Source organism: Ceratosolen solmsi, unplaced genomic scaffold, assembly GCF_000503995.2.
Source record: "Ceratosolen solmsi marchali unplaced genomic scaffold, CerSol_1.0 scaffold29, whole genome shotgun sequence".
In the NCBI taxonomy this organism is placed as follows: Eukaryota; Metazoa; Arthropoda; class Insecta; order Hymenoptera; family Agaonidae; genus Ceratosolen; species Ceratosolen solmsi.
In genome coordinates this window covers 4,568,087-4,583,935 of record NW_011948417.1, presented here as the reverse complement: position 1 = coordinate 4,583,935, position 15,849 = coordinate 4,568,087, and the positions used below count along the sequence as shown (strand labels likewise).

At 35.8% G+C, this 15,849-nt stretch overlaps 1 protein-coding gene across 1 annotated transcript in view; it reads right to left on the bottom strand.

Moving 5' to 3' along the window:
* Window positions 1-15,246, bottom strand: part of LOC105359698 (insulin-like growth factor-binding protein complex acid labile subunit) — a 40,203-nt gene extending 24,957 nt beyond the window's left edge. The window contains exon 1 of the mRNA XM_011496345.1: window positions 15,163-15,246. The gene's annotated coding sequence lies outside the window, so the exon portion shown is untranslated. The remainder of the gene's footprint in view (window positions 1-15,162) is intronic.
* Between the last annotated feature and the right edge of the window lie 603 nt (window positions 15,247-15,849).

Below are 15,849 nucleotides of genomic sequence, written 5' to 3'. Positions count from 1 at the left end.
ATTCATCATAAGATTAACATTACTTCTTAATAATATATTAATTTAATTGAAAAATTTATATCCGAGTATTATATCCCTTATTTATTAATATTTAATAATTTATAAATACGATGACAAATGCTCAATGCTGTTGTAATTTTTTTAATACATTATGAATTTTATGAAAACATCGTTTTTTAATTGTACGAAAGTATAAACAGTTATTATACGAATCATTTTGCAGCTATTGAAATTTTTATTTTTATTATTCTTTATGTAGTATTGGGTTTAAAATATTAATAATATTATATAATCGCTGATAATATCATATAAAAATTGTATAAAAATGAAGTTTAAAAATTGAGTACATAATTCATTGTGAAAAGCTTCATAAATAAAAAATAAAAGCAAATTTTACAATATGATATCTTAATTAACTTTATTTATATTGTTTTATAATTTGTTTGAAAAATATATATATATATATGTTTAGATATATATATTCTTTAGACTGTAAAATAAAACAAATCGACGAATGCATTAGAGCTGCATGCAACATATAATAAAAATTTAATTTCTTACTAAGTTAATAGAAAATTATTGCATTTGTTTTTTTTTTTTTTTTTTTTTAGATTAAAGCAATATTTAAACAATTTACCTAATTAGAGTCAATAGAAATTGAATCAAGGTGATAGAATTCATAGAAACTTGAACATTGAAATTTAAAAGCCAGATAAACTAGCATTTAATCCAATGAAAAAGACTTTTTGTTACATAAATTGATGTTTTTTTTTTTTTTTTTTTTTTTTATTATAAATTTTATGCTGTCTTCCGAAGATGAGAAAAGGCACATTGATCATACATCTTTTACACAGCCGTCCAAATCCTATTTTCGAATGATGAAAATGATGTAAGTATTGTTCATCGTCGAAAATAAATTCCCAAACGACGACTATACGCGTAAGCTTCCATTTTCCAAAATACCAAATGAGTAAGTATATTCTGATTGGACACGTACACAGGTCAGTAGCACACACACTAGACATATGACGCGTCATAAAATATTCGATTCTTCCTTCGTAAGCAGATCGCTGCCGTTTGTAGTGACTGAGTGAACGAGTGACAGAAAGAGCGAATAGGGGGAGGGAGAATTGGAAGGATGGCAGAGAAGCGAGAGGCTTATTCGAAGGAATCGACGGAAACTAGCGTATGCGCGAGCAAAAACGTTCATTTCTCTCATACATAAATATATATATATATATATATACGTGTATAGACTGAAGGGAGGAGTGATGGCTTGCGTATAAGCAATATTCTTCTATTCCTTACGGACACTACGTGTCTTCGTCGTTGTCGTCTTCGTCTCGGGGGGCAATCAAGAATATCTCCCTTTCTACCTCTCATCCTACGTGCATTTGTGGAGGCGTACAAAGACGCGCGCGCTCACACTCTAATATGTACGTTGCTTTACTCACCTCACGCGCATTACAGCGAATGAAGAAAAGGGGGAGAAAAAACTTGCGATCCCGGGAGTAAGTGTGGGGCAATGCAGGTTATGATGACTTGCAACGAGGGAGCAAAGCATGATGGTGAGGGTGGGAAAGGAGATCGGAAAGTTGAGCAAGATGAAGAATATGTGAAGAATAGCATGTATTGCTGACGGCGTGAGGGGGGATAAAGATGACGAACATTTAGGGTGCAAGGGAGGAGGAGGAAGGAACGAAGGGACAACAAAAACTAACCAAAGGAGATGGAAGGAAAACAAGCTGAGGGTGAAAAAGCTCGAGTTGTGTATTCTCCAAGCGACCGTGAAAGATAGAAGGGCAATGACGAAGAGAACGAAAACGAGAACAAGAGAGACAAATGTTACCCTCTTTATCTTGGGATCTCTTCGTGCTACTTCAGAGCTATTGCTACTGTCGCTTCTGTATATTAGTATTGTTATTTCTTGCCTAGTCTTCTTCGTCGCAGACGTCATCCCTCTCCTCGCGCTCTCCCACTCGCTCGTCCCCCCCCCCGCCACCAACCCACCCCGCCCCCTCTCACTACCACCCTCTGCAGTCTTTTTAAAAGATTTCATTGTAATTGACCTTCTTTCTTGCGTCTCGTAGGGGCGAGCAAGATGGGCTACTTAAGCGAGAAATCGGCTTGAATTATTTCGAGGGATGAAGATGTGGGTCCCAGAGGAACATGAAAAAGATGCATTCAATTACAAATTCAAATGACCCTCTTTGTTCGCTCGATCTCTTTAAATCGTTAATATTTCCTTTTGTTTTTCGAGGAATATTCGTATTTACATTTTTGGTATTCCACAAATCATAAACATGGGCATCGTACCCTCTCCGAGATTTGTGCAACAATTAACGAAACGGCAATAATCCGTGAGATTTTTAACATTCGACATTACCTCCTAATTAACTCCAATTTCACGAAAATGTTACGTTCGTTTAAAAATTTCTGAAACACTCGAATTTACAATATCGCCTGAGCTTATTAGGTGAAACATTTCTTTCTTACCTTAAAGCCAGATGTACGAAACAATTTTACAAAGAACAAAAATTCACTTATTTATACTCTCGCCTCGCTAAACTTTATGTTTGCCGAATGGATAAACTTGCCTAAACAAAGACTCGAGTCATTTATATTGTACAATGGAAGTTGTAATAAATCGTACAAGAAATATATTATTAAAAAGAAAAAATCATCTCTATTAATTTGTAGTTAAATTTATTAATGTCAAAAGAATAAAACGAGAAATTAGTAATGTTAATTCGATGAATTTTAGTCATTTGATAATAGCAAATGAGATTTCGTAAATTGAATAATAATTTTTAAGAATTATCAACAGTCTCGTTTCTTTTAAATAATAAATAATAATTGCAGATTCTGGAGGTTAGAAATTAATTCTTGAAAAACTTATATAGGCTTTGTTATTCAATAAGTCGATCGTGTCGTAAACAATATCGCCAATGGCAATTATTAATTTAATTGAAGATTCAATAGTTATAAATAAGTACATTCGATTTTTGAATTTATGTAATAAGCTCGTTTTCTACATTCATTCAACTGTGTGCGTGTGCGTGCGCGTGCCCGTGTATAGGTTGGAAATTTTCTTATGTGATTTGCTATAAATTTAAAATTATAAATTATTTCCCTTAATTCTGAATTTCCATATACATTCGTGAGATTACACTTGTAAAGTATTCATGCCTATGTTTAACACAGAGTTTACACAAAGACATTATTTTCAATGGTAATTGAAAACTAAAATCGTAATTTTTCCAAGTGGTGATTTAAAAAGTTTTTTTTTTGTTTTTTGTTTTTTGTTTTGTTTCTTATAAAATTAGAATGGGAAAAATTTTATTTTTTAATTTATCTATATAGTGTGAGAAAAAGCATATCATAATGCATTTTTACTTTGTCTAATGTACATTACAAATGTACATCTCCACAATACACGTCCTATTATATAAACAGACATTACATTGATAGTATTTAATAAACAATGATGGCGAGAAAAAAATAATTATACGTTTAAAGGGGACAAACATGTTTCACACAGATTCAATATTAGTTTATACAACTATACAACATAATATAGATGCTCTCATACTATTGAAAGAAGGGAAAATATTTGCCGAGATAGTTGAACGATTATCATCCAACCCTGCATGTAATAATTATTATTTCCTCCAGGGAAAATATATCGAGCTTATATGAGTGGAGAGAGTAAATCCGTTGACTAGCCGAGCGATCCGCTTTTGTATTCCAGGCAATTAAGGAATTATAAACGACACGTAGCAGAACCAATCGTAAACACAATAGCACCTTTGGGAGTTATTTCGTTTCGTGTGACGACCAAGTGCTTACAACCGTTACCGTAAAATTCTACCACCCACACTCATCGACCTCGTCGACCGTACGTGAACCATTCTCCACAAGCCAGCGAATATCGCGATAATGAAAATAGCTGAACGATTTTCAGTACTTGATGCCCGATCACCACCACCGTTTATTGAACTTTATTAAAGAAATGTTCGTTGCCCGCTATATATATTGCGAAATCATTATTCGAGAGACGATGCGAGTCCTGATTTTTCATTCTCGATATAAATGTTGAGCTTGAAATAAAAGAAGAAAATAAAGGTCCGGAAAAAGAAAAAAAAAAAAAATGGTAAAACTATTCCGATGCAAATTTTTTTGGCATTTATCTCGTCATATCTACCATATATTGGCAGAGTACTCGGAAGGAATTACACATACTCATGTACGAACTTTCATATCGATGAAACGAATGTCCGTCTCATGTCCTTCGACTCCTTCCAGAATCTTTGCTAGGAGTAAAAACAAAACAAAAAAAAAAAAAAAAAAACAAAAATGACTCTGAAGAAGTATGAATCCAATTCTGTAATTCCCATGATTAACGACTCGACGCTCCCTCACTTCAATTAACAATGCGAGATCGATAGCCTCAAGCGACGACGTTTGATCTACGCGCTCGATCCGTCGATGCCGCCGTCGTCGTCGCCGCCGCCGCTAAGAAAAGTGGCGCTGCTCGCTATCGAACCGAAGCCCGAATCGAGCCGCAAAAATATACGTTCATTTACTCGAACGGCGAACAAACCGCCCGACGTAGGAGAGCTTCGCATCGTTCACGAATCTCAATCGAAACCGCGTCCCCGAGCTCCCCCTCGGTCTGCGGGCATAGGGCAGTCCGGAAGCCAGTCGAGTCTGCGCGCCGGACGAGACATTCCGCCGATATCGACGTGGTTCCGGCGTGTAATTATCGACGGATACGGCTCAGCGGGCCGGAAGCACGTGCATGTGCACGACTTCAAACGCACGCGTGTCGGCGCGCGCACAGTGGACGACACGCGTCCCGACGCCCAAGTCTGGATTAGACACAGCCGACGTCGTAGCAGCTATGACAGGGAGCTCACAGAGCCGCTGAAAGAAGAAGAGAACAGCGAAAGGGGTGAAAGCATGCGAAGGAAGAATGAGGTGGAGGCAGGCGGTGAGAGACGATGGTGGATCTCTTAACCCGTGGAACCTTTGTTCGCGCACTTCGGGGCTGAAGTTTCGTTCGCTTTACAAGCGTCTACTGAGCCAAAGCACCACAATGTGATAATTTTGCAGTGTTGCTTGCGATCAATTTTCCGATGGGTATTTGAGTAAGCCGGTGACGAGTCTAGTGAGTCGAGATTTTCCTCGAGCTGCTGGCTCCCTTATGTCACCATAGGTGAAGAAATGTTTTACACGCGCGCAGTGATGACTTTTTTATATTTGCGGTTGAACATCGTGCGGAACGCAGGAGTAATTTTTTAGGCCAGTGATGGGGAGAAAACGCGGTTGCGGAATATGGCAAGATAAAGTTATGGATTTAATAACGATGTATTATATTTGAAGATTCTTTATAATTGCGCTCGAGCCAATTACATAATTGAAAATAATAGAGCTTGATGAAAGAAGTTTGTAGGGCAACAATTTGAAATTATCTATAATTATAATTTTCAGCGTAACTTTCTTTCGATCGTTAACTTTCAAATATACTTTCATCCGACTCCTCCAGCTTTATCATACAATTAAATATGCTTATAATAATTGGAAATTTCATAAATAGGCGTGAAAGTCCAATATAATAGATATTTCAATTTCCACGATTTGTTTTTAGCGAATTATGAATACAAACGTACTTTTCATAAATCCAAACTATTTTTAATATAGAACTATTCTTTTTTATTTTTATCTCTCATATAAATTTTATGTGTGTGTGTGTGTGCGCGCGGGGGCGCGCGTGCGCGTCTTTAGGAGTGTTCGAGTTTGCTTAAAAATGTCGTTAATGCCGCATAACATTCTCAACGTTAACTAATGTTCATGATCGTTAAGGCATAAAATTAAAAAATAAATCGCCGCCTTAGCATAACGCGAGCGGAGCCAAGTAACCCATCACTACCACTTCTAGAATAAAAACTATCGGTGGCAAGACGGAAAATACCGCAGAATCTAAAATTGACACCCAATGTTTATCGAAGCGTCAAAAAATTCGTTACAAAATCTCTTTATCTCCCTTTATCTTCCATTATCTCGGCCGATCTCTCCTAGCAATAATCGAGCCTTTTATCTTTGGGCTAAGCCTCTGCGTCGCCCCGTACGAGGCTCCTCGATCCCGCGGCACACGCGCCTCGAGGTGTTCGTCCGTAAGGGGGGGGGGGAGAGACACCGGGACCCGGGGATTAGACAACCGGCATGCGGAACGCGCGTCCTTTCGACCTTTGATCTTGCTGCGGCATAATGTAGACTCCGGGAGAGGCATTGGAGCCGCTTTCTTTCGATGTCGCTCGCTTGTCTTTTCGCTGGGTGCGCCCTCGATTTATCTCCCCTTCGCCCCGGATTCACGATCCTCGCTTTCTTTTGATCCACATATGGGCTGTGTAATTATGCGGAAGTATTGCGCCCTGCTTGTGGAATTTTTATACCGCCGTCGGAAGACTGTCCCGCAGCTAGGGAGTTTGCGATACAGCTTTCCCGCGATCTTCCTTCATATAAAGGACCAAAGAAAATTATCCTTCCTTCGCAGATTAAAGGCATTTTTAATTACTAGGATGTAATGAGTAAGAGCATAGCACTAGATATTTATGTACACTGCTTTTACTGAAATTATGACACGTGATTTTAAGTGCTGAATTCCCTACTTTTTTCTTTTTCTTTTTTTTTTTACATTAATTACTTTATTATCAGATGTCCATTTGACGTTTTGAAAGAGAAAAGGTGTAAGTGACAGAGAACTTGTCAATTACGCTAATAATATTACGTAAATTGTACGTAATTTTATCATACAATCCAAAGTTAGTTAACATCTTAAGAAAATCATTCTAAAATTTTTACTTGTATTGGTCCATAATTCTTTTTATTAAACTTAAATATACTTAAATGTCACGATAATGATCGTTTAACCCCCCCCCCCCCCCAAACAACCACCACCGCAACCACCGCGCGCAACTCTGTAAATCAAGTATATTCGTTAGAAATGCAAATAAAATATTTAATGTATTTTATATTAAACTATTTTTGCGTAAAACTTGTTCTTAGTACTAATGATACGATTTTAAGACTAAAAACTAAATTGAAAGACTAAAGAAACAAGACGTAAGAATAAGGACAAAAAAAACATAATTACAGCATATTTCATTTTAGATTATTTCCTATTTGTATTATAAAAAGGAGGTATTCTTAATGATCTTTAAACCCATTAGTCACCTCCGTTTCGATACAAATCATTGTTTTAAGATTGAATTAAAAAAATTAATATTTATTGATATTATTCTCGTTATAGTAGTACAATCATTTTCAAAGTTTTACGCATCAATAAATTAATATAAAAATTCATATTCATAGATATTGTTATAAAGTTGCCTACAACCTCACAAAGAAAATTAGTAAAATTTACTTAACAAATATCGTCTGGACGTGATTGTTAATTTCTTTTTATATTTTTTAAACATATATATATATATATATATATATATATATATATATATATATTACGCGTATAAATTGACAAACGCTGACAATATATGAAAAAAAGAAACAGTGGCTACGTTATGCGCGAGCTAACAGAAACTTTATTACTTCGCATAGAAACTCGATGACTCGATGTCAAATATTTTAATAGGCAAAACATAAATGCCCGGCTCACTTGGTTTATATCTATTGGTATAGAGAAATTTTCATTACATTAATACTCTTTCAGCGTGCCAGATATTACCGAGCTATTATTTAAAAGAACTTTAAGGCACGATTAATAATAAACTACTTTTATGATACGCAGATATCTCAATTTGCGTCTAATACGCAGCGGTGAGTGCTCCTCCGGTTTCCTCTGCGGCTGCATTTTCCACAATTTTTTCCGCAATTTCCCGTCTACAGCCACGTCCGTCCGAGGATTACGCACAAGCACACGCAGAGCGGCGGGAGGCGGGTAGATAAAGAGAGACAGCGGAGGAGCGTCTGGGAGGAGGGGTAGGATGCCGGGAGGGCAGGAGATACGCACGTGTAGGTGCTCGACCAAACATTTAGCGCTCATGCAGGTATAAAGCCTGGGATATGCGAACCTGGAGTCTCGATATTAAAAGCGTCACTGGGGCGCGCAATAACGCTGCCCTCCACGACGGATTCGCTGATTTATTTTAGAACACTTGGGTTCGTGTATTCCATTCGTGTGTCAGATACGATTTTTTCGCGCTTCACCGTTAATGAAAAAGCTCGGTCCGAGCGCCGCTTCAACGACAAATGAGAATTCGCATTTTGGCCACCGAATAGCCGCTTTTTTGTTGTTTTTTTTTTTTTCTTTTTTAACAAATTAATCAAATGGGCTGTGTTAGACGATGCTAATCTGAAATTTAGATATTGCCGTTTAGGTAGTCGTTTGGATAAAGGATGCGTAATATATTGCCCTTTAGTTTTGCTACATCGTGCAATCATCATGATAAGCGATTCGCGACAGCCCCTTCGTATCGGCAATCCAGATAAAAATGTGCGAGGTGTAGCGATTCGATATTACGATACCTGTATTTGGTAAAAGAAGGTAGGTGTGATGCAAATTGACATCATGATTGCCTATTGTCTTTACATTATGTGCATTACAATTGTATGGAAATAATTTCATACTGTGTTCGTCTCGGAAGATATGTCACATCTTGCTAATATATTACAGTGATGTCGAAACAAATACTAATACACTTGGGTGCAATTGGGATTCGAAAAAAAAAAAGAAAAAAAGCTGGATAATAAATTTGTATGTAAAAAATAAGTATTTGCAGATATTTTAAAGCAGCCCGAGGTTTAATTTAAATTAAATGGTATTTCTGTATTTAGAGCGACGAGGATGCATTGATATTATTATTATTATTATTATTATTGGGCAGGCTTTCGAGTCAATAAAAGTACAAATCCAGGTCGAGCGGCTAATGCACCGAATTCGATCATCGCATCAAGAGGAGGGAAATTTCTTCAATTTTTTCACGACTATATAGGTATAGGCAAGCGTTGCTGTCCGAGAATGAAGAAAGAGTCCGAGTGAAATAGAGGAAAAGCCGAAGGGAAAAAAGGCACACGAGTCACGGGGCAAGACGATATTAAAACCCCTAGCCGCCGAACCAAAGTATTCGCAGCATCCAATGGTACTGAGACTGCATATGCACGCATGTAATAAAAGCGGTTAGCGTTTACTTTCCCCTTGGTTGCTCGAATTAAAACAGTAATACGAGTCTCCGCTGAAATCGTATGTGTAAGTAACGGTATTGCCTTCACTGCCCGTCTATCCTTGTTCACATTTTATATTACAAACAAATAGGAATTCCGTTTATACGATATACGAGACAAATATTCATCCGCGCTGTTAAATAAGATATTTTTATTAAAGTTTTAATATACGAGTCCATTAAAAATCATTAAAAAGTACTTTAAACACTTTTGGAATTAATGTTTATAACAAGAATAAATATTTAAATAACTATTTGTACGTAAAACATTATTATTTATATATATATATATATATATATATATATGTTAATTTTAAAAAGACCTAATTAAATACCCTTAAAGCGAGTTGCTTTTTTAAATAAGCTCGCATGTTAAATTCAGAGAATTATTTATAAATACCACAATATAAATCTCTATTTGAGTTTGTTGGTTATATTACTTATTTCCGATGTATAAATTAAACTTGGTTTTATATACGATTGCTCGACACTTTTTTTGCGACAATATTTTATTGCAGCAAATAATCTCGTAGTCGATAAAAGTTTAATCTTATGGAGACTTCTTTAAGTTAATTGAAAAATCTCCCAACGTATTATTTCGCCAATATATATGTTTTAATATAACATTTTTAAACTTTTCAAAAAATTATCTTAAAAGAAAGAAAGAAAAAAATCTATCCAATTTATCTTAAATATTCATATTTCTTGAAAATAATTTTTCCTATCAAAATTCGAAGTAATTTATAATATTTAGTTTTAATTAACAAACTTATTCTTATAAATACATAATAATGGTTTCATTCGCTTAAATATAATTCGTTATATTCATTAAATTTATCATCACTTGGCTTTGCATTTATATATATATATATATATATATATATATATATAAATAATATTTATTTTTATTTGTATGCGTCTAATTTTAGAGTAAACACTTCTTTTAGACTACAACAAGAATAAAAAATTATTTTTTATTTTAGTAAATTCCAAGTGCTAAATTCCAAATGATATTCCAAGTGGATGTTGTTAGTTGCTTATGTTTATGTACGTAATTCATGTGCTCTATGTTATGTCATGTACGGGCTTAGAGAGCCAAGTTTTTTTTAGTTTTGTTGACAATTTATAACCATTAATTATTGTAATTATTAATTAAATATAATATTAATGGGGCCAAAGAGTAAATCAATTTGATATTGTTGATTATTTAATTTTCGATAATTAAAACTCGATAAGTATCCTATAGACAAGAATATTGCAAATGATGACTTTCTTAAATTTATGAGTATAAACTACAAAATTAGAAATATAAAATTATATTCAATATCGATTACTAGAAAATTTATAACCTATATTTATGCCAATAGAATATTTAATTTTCATGCTTCTTTTGTAAATTAAAGAGATAAGATGCTATTAATTAATGATGCGGCATGGATTAAAAGTTTTACACAAACATTCTTTTAATAAATAATTTTTGTTATATTTCATATATAATTGTAGGATGTGACTAGTGCTAAATTAGATATTGTAGCTGCTAAGTTTTTCTATTTGGCGACAAAGTCTTCATTAAAATTTTCATTTTACATTGCAGTAAATGCTAATACTTCGTAAATAAATAATCCTTTTATATTAAGCATCTAATTATAATTGAGCGCTATCAATTAATGAAAATCAAGTACATTTACTCAATCTAATCTGGCACAAATAAATTTCGATCGAAGGTGCTTTTGTGCATTCGCATATCGAATGGATATTGATATTATCAAACAGGTCGTTAGAATGTAGGCCAACATAAATTAAAACAATTGAAACGTAGAAATTTTCGCAAAGCTATTTGAATCCCGTGAATCTGGAGCAGCGTAAAGTTTTTAAAGTTTGCTTTTTCCCGACTATCTTATCAGTTCGTTCTCTCGCGTGTGGCAATCATTCTTTTATGTCACAACCGGTTACTTATGCTCGTCCCCTCCATATAGTATTCAGAAACCGTGGAGCGCCCAAGGAAGTAGCAGTCACGTCTAGGATCATACGAGGAAATATGAATGAACTAAGCCGAATAAGAAATTTAAGTGTCTAACGTATAAACGTAGAACTATGGCTCCATGGATTTAGTCCAAATTTCGACAATCGTTTTTCATAAAATGGTTGAGCGAGTGAGCGAGATAATATAACTTCAGAACGTTCTTGACTATATCAGTAAGTGCTTTTACCACTGGATTCTGTTCCTTCTATTTTCGCCCGACTTGTCCTTTTCCCTGTCTCTTCCTACAACGCAAAGCTTCCCTCGTTTTCTGCTATCCCACTAGTTTTCCTTTTCCTCACTTGGTTTGTGCGCCTGTACAAATAACACAATTTGCCAAGACATGCATAATGCATGAAAATAGCATTAGATCTCTCTCTCTCTCTCTCTCTCTCTCTCTCTCTCTCTCACTCTCTGTCTATGTCTCTCTGTCGCCATCTTTTTCTCTCCCTTTGGGTCAGAAACAGCATGACTCCTTGTCTATAATAGAATCTGCGCTATTCAGCTCGATTCTGTGGCGCACGATGGCGAAGAAGTCGCGGTGGGCAAAGTAAAGATATATAACAACGGAGAGAGCCATTCAATTTACAGAATCTCTCGCACCGGTGTATTTCTGTGTGTGGTTACACGTACGCATATATATATATATATATATATATATATATATATACGCGCGCACCTTTTTCTCTTTTTCCAGCGCTCTTAACCTTTGCTCGCAGCTTCGACTCCTCCTTTCGTCTTGTTCGTGTTCTTCCCCCTTTTCGATGAGCCACTCCTTACTACGAGGCAGGCGCGCGGTATTGAGAGAAAACCAAGAATTATGAATGGTGTAGAGAAAAAAAAAATGAAGAAAAGAAAAGAAAGAAAAAACATTGATGATAATGACAGTCAATCCGGTTGAATTTAAAACGTGAGCGTTTGAGATTGGAATTATGTATTTATGTAAATATCGGATATAATATTGGAGAGAGGTTAATATTGATATTGTTTGCTAATGAATGGTTTGGTAAATGAATCAAATCCGTTGCCTGCGAGCCTGCAACATGAAATTACCAATGACACATTCGGTGTTAAAGAGTTGTGGCCTTAGTTTTGAAAGATTTTGTTTTAACGAGCATTAGCTATTATGTGCTGCTTGCTCATAAGGTTCGCCATGATTATTTGAGGTTTAGCAAAGTAAACATTGATTATGCGAGTGAATGTGGCAAGAAAGACTCGGTAAGATGTATTTACTGATCCGATTGCATTTTAATAAGCAAAATACACCACGTGCATGAGCTTTGATGCTACGAGCTTTTCACCTTAAACTCTCATCACGAAACAAATTATTAAAATTCAGGATAAACGAGCTCTATTAAAATTTCAATTTTAATTCGTTTTCTTTTTTTTTTTTTTTTTTTTTTTTAATTTAATTGTTAAAAAAAACAAGAGGAAAGAATAAAAAAACTAGAGATATGAACGAGATAAGGGCTGGGGGGAAAAATCAAATGCTGGTAGAATGTTAAGGATGGATAGACAGGCAGAAATAAAGAGAGAAAGATAAAGAGGGGCGTAGAGGAGAAGTGTATTGATTGGGCTTATATGCGTGCGTACGTGCGTACGTGTGCGTGCGCCCATGTATGTATGGCAGGCAGTACAGTGGAATACAGGAAGCAAGAAATTGAAAGAGAGCGAGCGACGTAGAAAGGATTACGAATCTTCGTGGCTCCGAAACTCTTGCTTGGTTCAACTTGAAGATGGGCCAAACTCATTCCAGACTTGGCTAACCGCTGAACGACCTAGGCGTATCCATCCAAGAGCCTCTGGCCTGGACCGACGAAATGGGAAGGAGACGCTTCGGTGCTGTAGCGACCGGCTACCTTCGATGTGTCCCATCCCCTTGCTCTGCCTTGGCCCCGCCGTGCCCCACTGTCCGCATGTCGACCCTCGCCACGATATTCCCCCAACGAGCAAACTTGCGAATTTTCGACGTGATTTCAATCAGCGGACAAACTTGAAAAGATAATTTGTGCGAGCGGTAAGAGATGACGCGTAGTGGGCGCTCATCCTTTTTCACGAACCGTACCCCTCGAAAATGAAAGTGAGAATCCGCAGGAAAGCTACGACCCAAATGGATACTACAGCACCGCGTCCGAGGATATATTCTTCTCCGACATTCTAAGATGAGCAATGCCCCGCGATAGAGTCTTAGAATTCTTACGTCATTTTATCATTTTTGTTGCATGTAAAACTAAAGTCGTTAAACTGAGTTAAGAATATATTGTTAAGTAATTTCATCGTTAATGATCATTGTTGGTGCGCTGATATGGAAAATTATTGCCCGACATTTAACCAATGTAATTTATTTACATTAAATATAATCGTGCGATTGGGGATTAATAATTTTATGATAATGAACTGATGAATTCATACTTGATATCTAATGTGACGTGAAAACGATCGATAAATATGAGGAGCGAAAATTTTTATGTCTTTGATAATGATTTTATCGTGGTGATATTCTGTAAGCTACATTCGCATTATAACAATGAAAAGGTAATTTCGAACTTTACACTTATTAATGAATTGAAATAATAAAATAGCAAATTAAATAAAAAGTTCTGTCTGCCTGCCGTCTGTTGGTTCAGTTTTATTTTCAATTTAATAAATGAAGGCCGTTAAATAAGTGAATTACCGCCATTTTAAAATCTATACGCACTAAGCAGAAGTAATCTTAATATTAAATCATTCATTTTGAAGGGAAAATAATGGCGACGTAAAAGAAGATGAATTACGATTACTATGCTTTACGATAATTCCCGGTGATGGAGGAACATATTTTCAAATGCGCGTTCCATTCGATTCGATTCGATTCAGTGGCTCTGGGCTCTGGGCTCTGGGCTCTGGGCTTAAGCAATTATTCCAGACATTCTTAAGCACCATACGCTTTGCGCTTGTAATGCTCTTTTCAACAACAATAGTTGCCGGTTGAGCATCCGTGTATCTGCATACGATATAATGCAGCTAGCTACATGTAGGAGACGTCGGCGGGAGGGAAAAAAGACGAAAGTTTAATAAGTATCCCGTTGGGAGAGTGGAGCAAGTGATTATAATACGAGAAGACTCGATCTGTCTCCGCGCGGAATACAGTCGTGTGGTTGGCTGTCAGTTTTATTTTATGAGAGACGAGTAAGGGGCCGTGTCTCGTTACTTACTTAGCATAATGGAGATTAAAAAAAAAAAAAAAAAAAAAAAAAAAAAAAAAAAAATGGTTACACACCGAGGGAATTTTTCTAGCGCTGAAAGTGAAATCAGAGCGGCGGTTTCATAATTTTATTAGCGGTTACTTTTTTCTGTTTCATGTTTGATTTTTTTTTTTTTTTTTTTTTTTTTTTTTTTTTTTTTGGGCTTTTTACATGTCTTTTACTTTTTTGCGTGTAATACATAGTTCTCGTATTTGTGTGTATGTGCGCGCGCGAGCATTTATATAAATCAATGCGCGTTAATGAACGAAGCTGATATTTACTCGACTTCGTTTCTTTAATAATATTTATTACGTCCGAGCTCTACATATTAAATTATCTGCCATTTCAAATTAAATTACATCGAATAAAAACGCGATGATTAGTTAGATAATATTTTATGTAAGCATTTAATGGTTGTTATTTAAACGAATTGATATTCCGCAATTGATAAAGCTTTATTATTAGATAACGTGTTTAATTTTTCGAATATTTTTCGAATATTTTTAGTAGCGATATTTTTAGGAATATCGATTTAATGGAATTTAAAATTTGAAAAATTCTCCTTTTACGTATACGATAAATGTGTGATTTGTCTTCATTTTTTCTTTTCTTATTTTTACGTGCGATAAATATATAGTAAAGATTTAAGTACACTGACAATGAAACGTACTATACTTACTTAAATGGGGAAGTCTGAGGCCAAGTATGTGTCGAAGTAAAGTGCACATTCGCGTTCTTTTTTGACCAATTTTAAGACTTGGACCTGAAACTAAAAATTCCACGTTTAAACACATACAGGCATCTAGTATCCACCTCTAGTATCCTCGTCTCAATTCCAATATTATACGATCGAGTACAGTGCACAACACTGTTATCGTGAAATCGCAAAGAATATCCTATTTAAATACGAAAACTGAAAACGTCGTTAATTATCGATTATTTCTAATTAATGTGCGTAGCGATCGAGCACCAACCAATATCTTAATAAATCAATTGACTTCTTCATCATAAAATAACGCATAATTAAAAATAGTGCATTATTATTACGCCGGGCCGTTCGCATTCTAAAGTATTATTATAAATTAAGAGGACATAAGTGAATTGCTTCGGTCTCAGTTGGTTATCCAGCCACGCGTTAAGCCAGGATAATAAGCAACGTATTAAACGAACCGTCCTGCAGACGTGTATTTTAGTTACCCCTCGAGGATGGCGATGAAGAATCGCTCGGCGAAAAAGAAATATCGGCGTCAACGTCTTGCTCCCCGCACGACAACGGCATCGGCGCCATCGCAGACAAGAGAAAAAGGACGATTCGGAGGAGAATGGGGCTCTCGATAAAGCGATGGGATACGGTATTTTCGGAAGA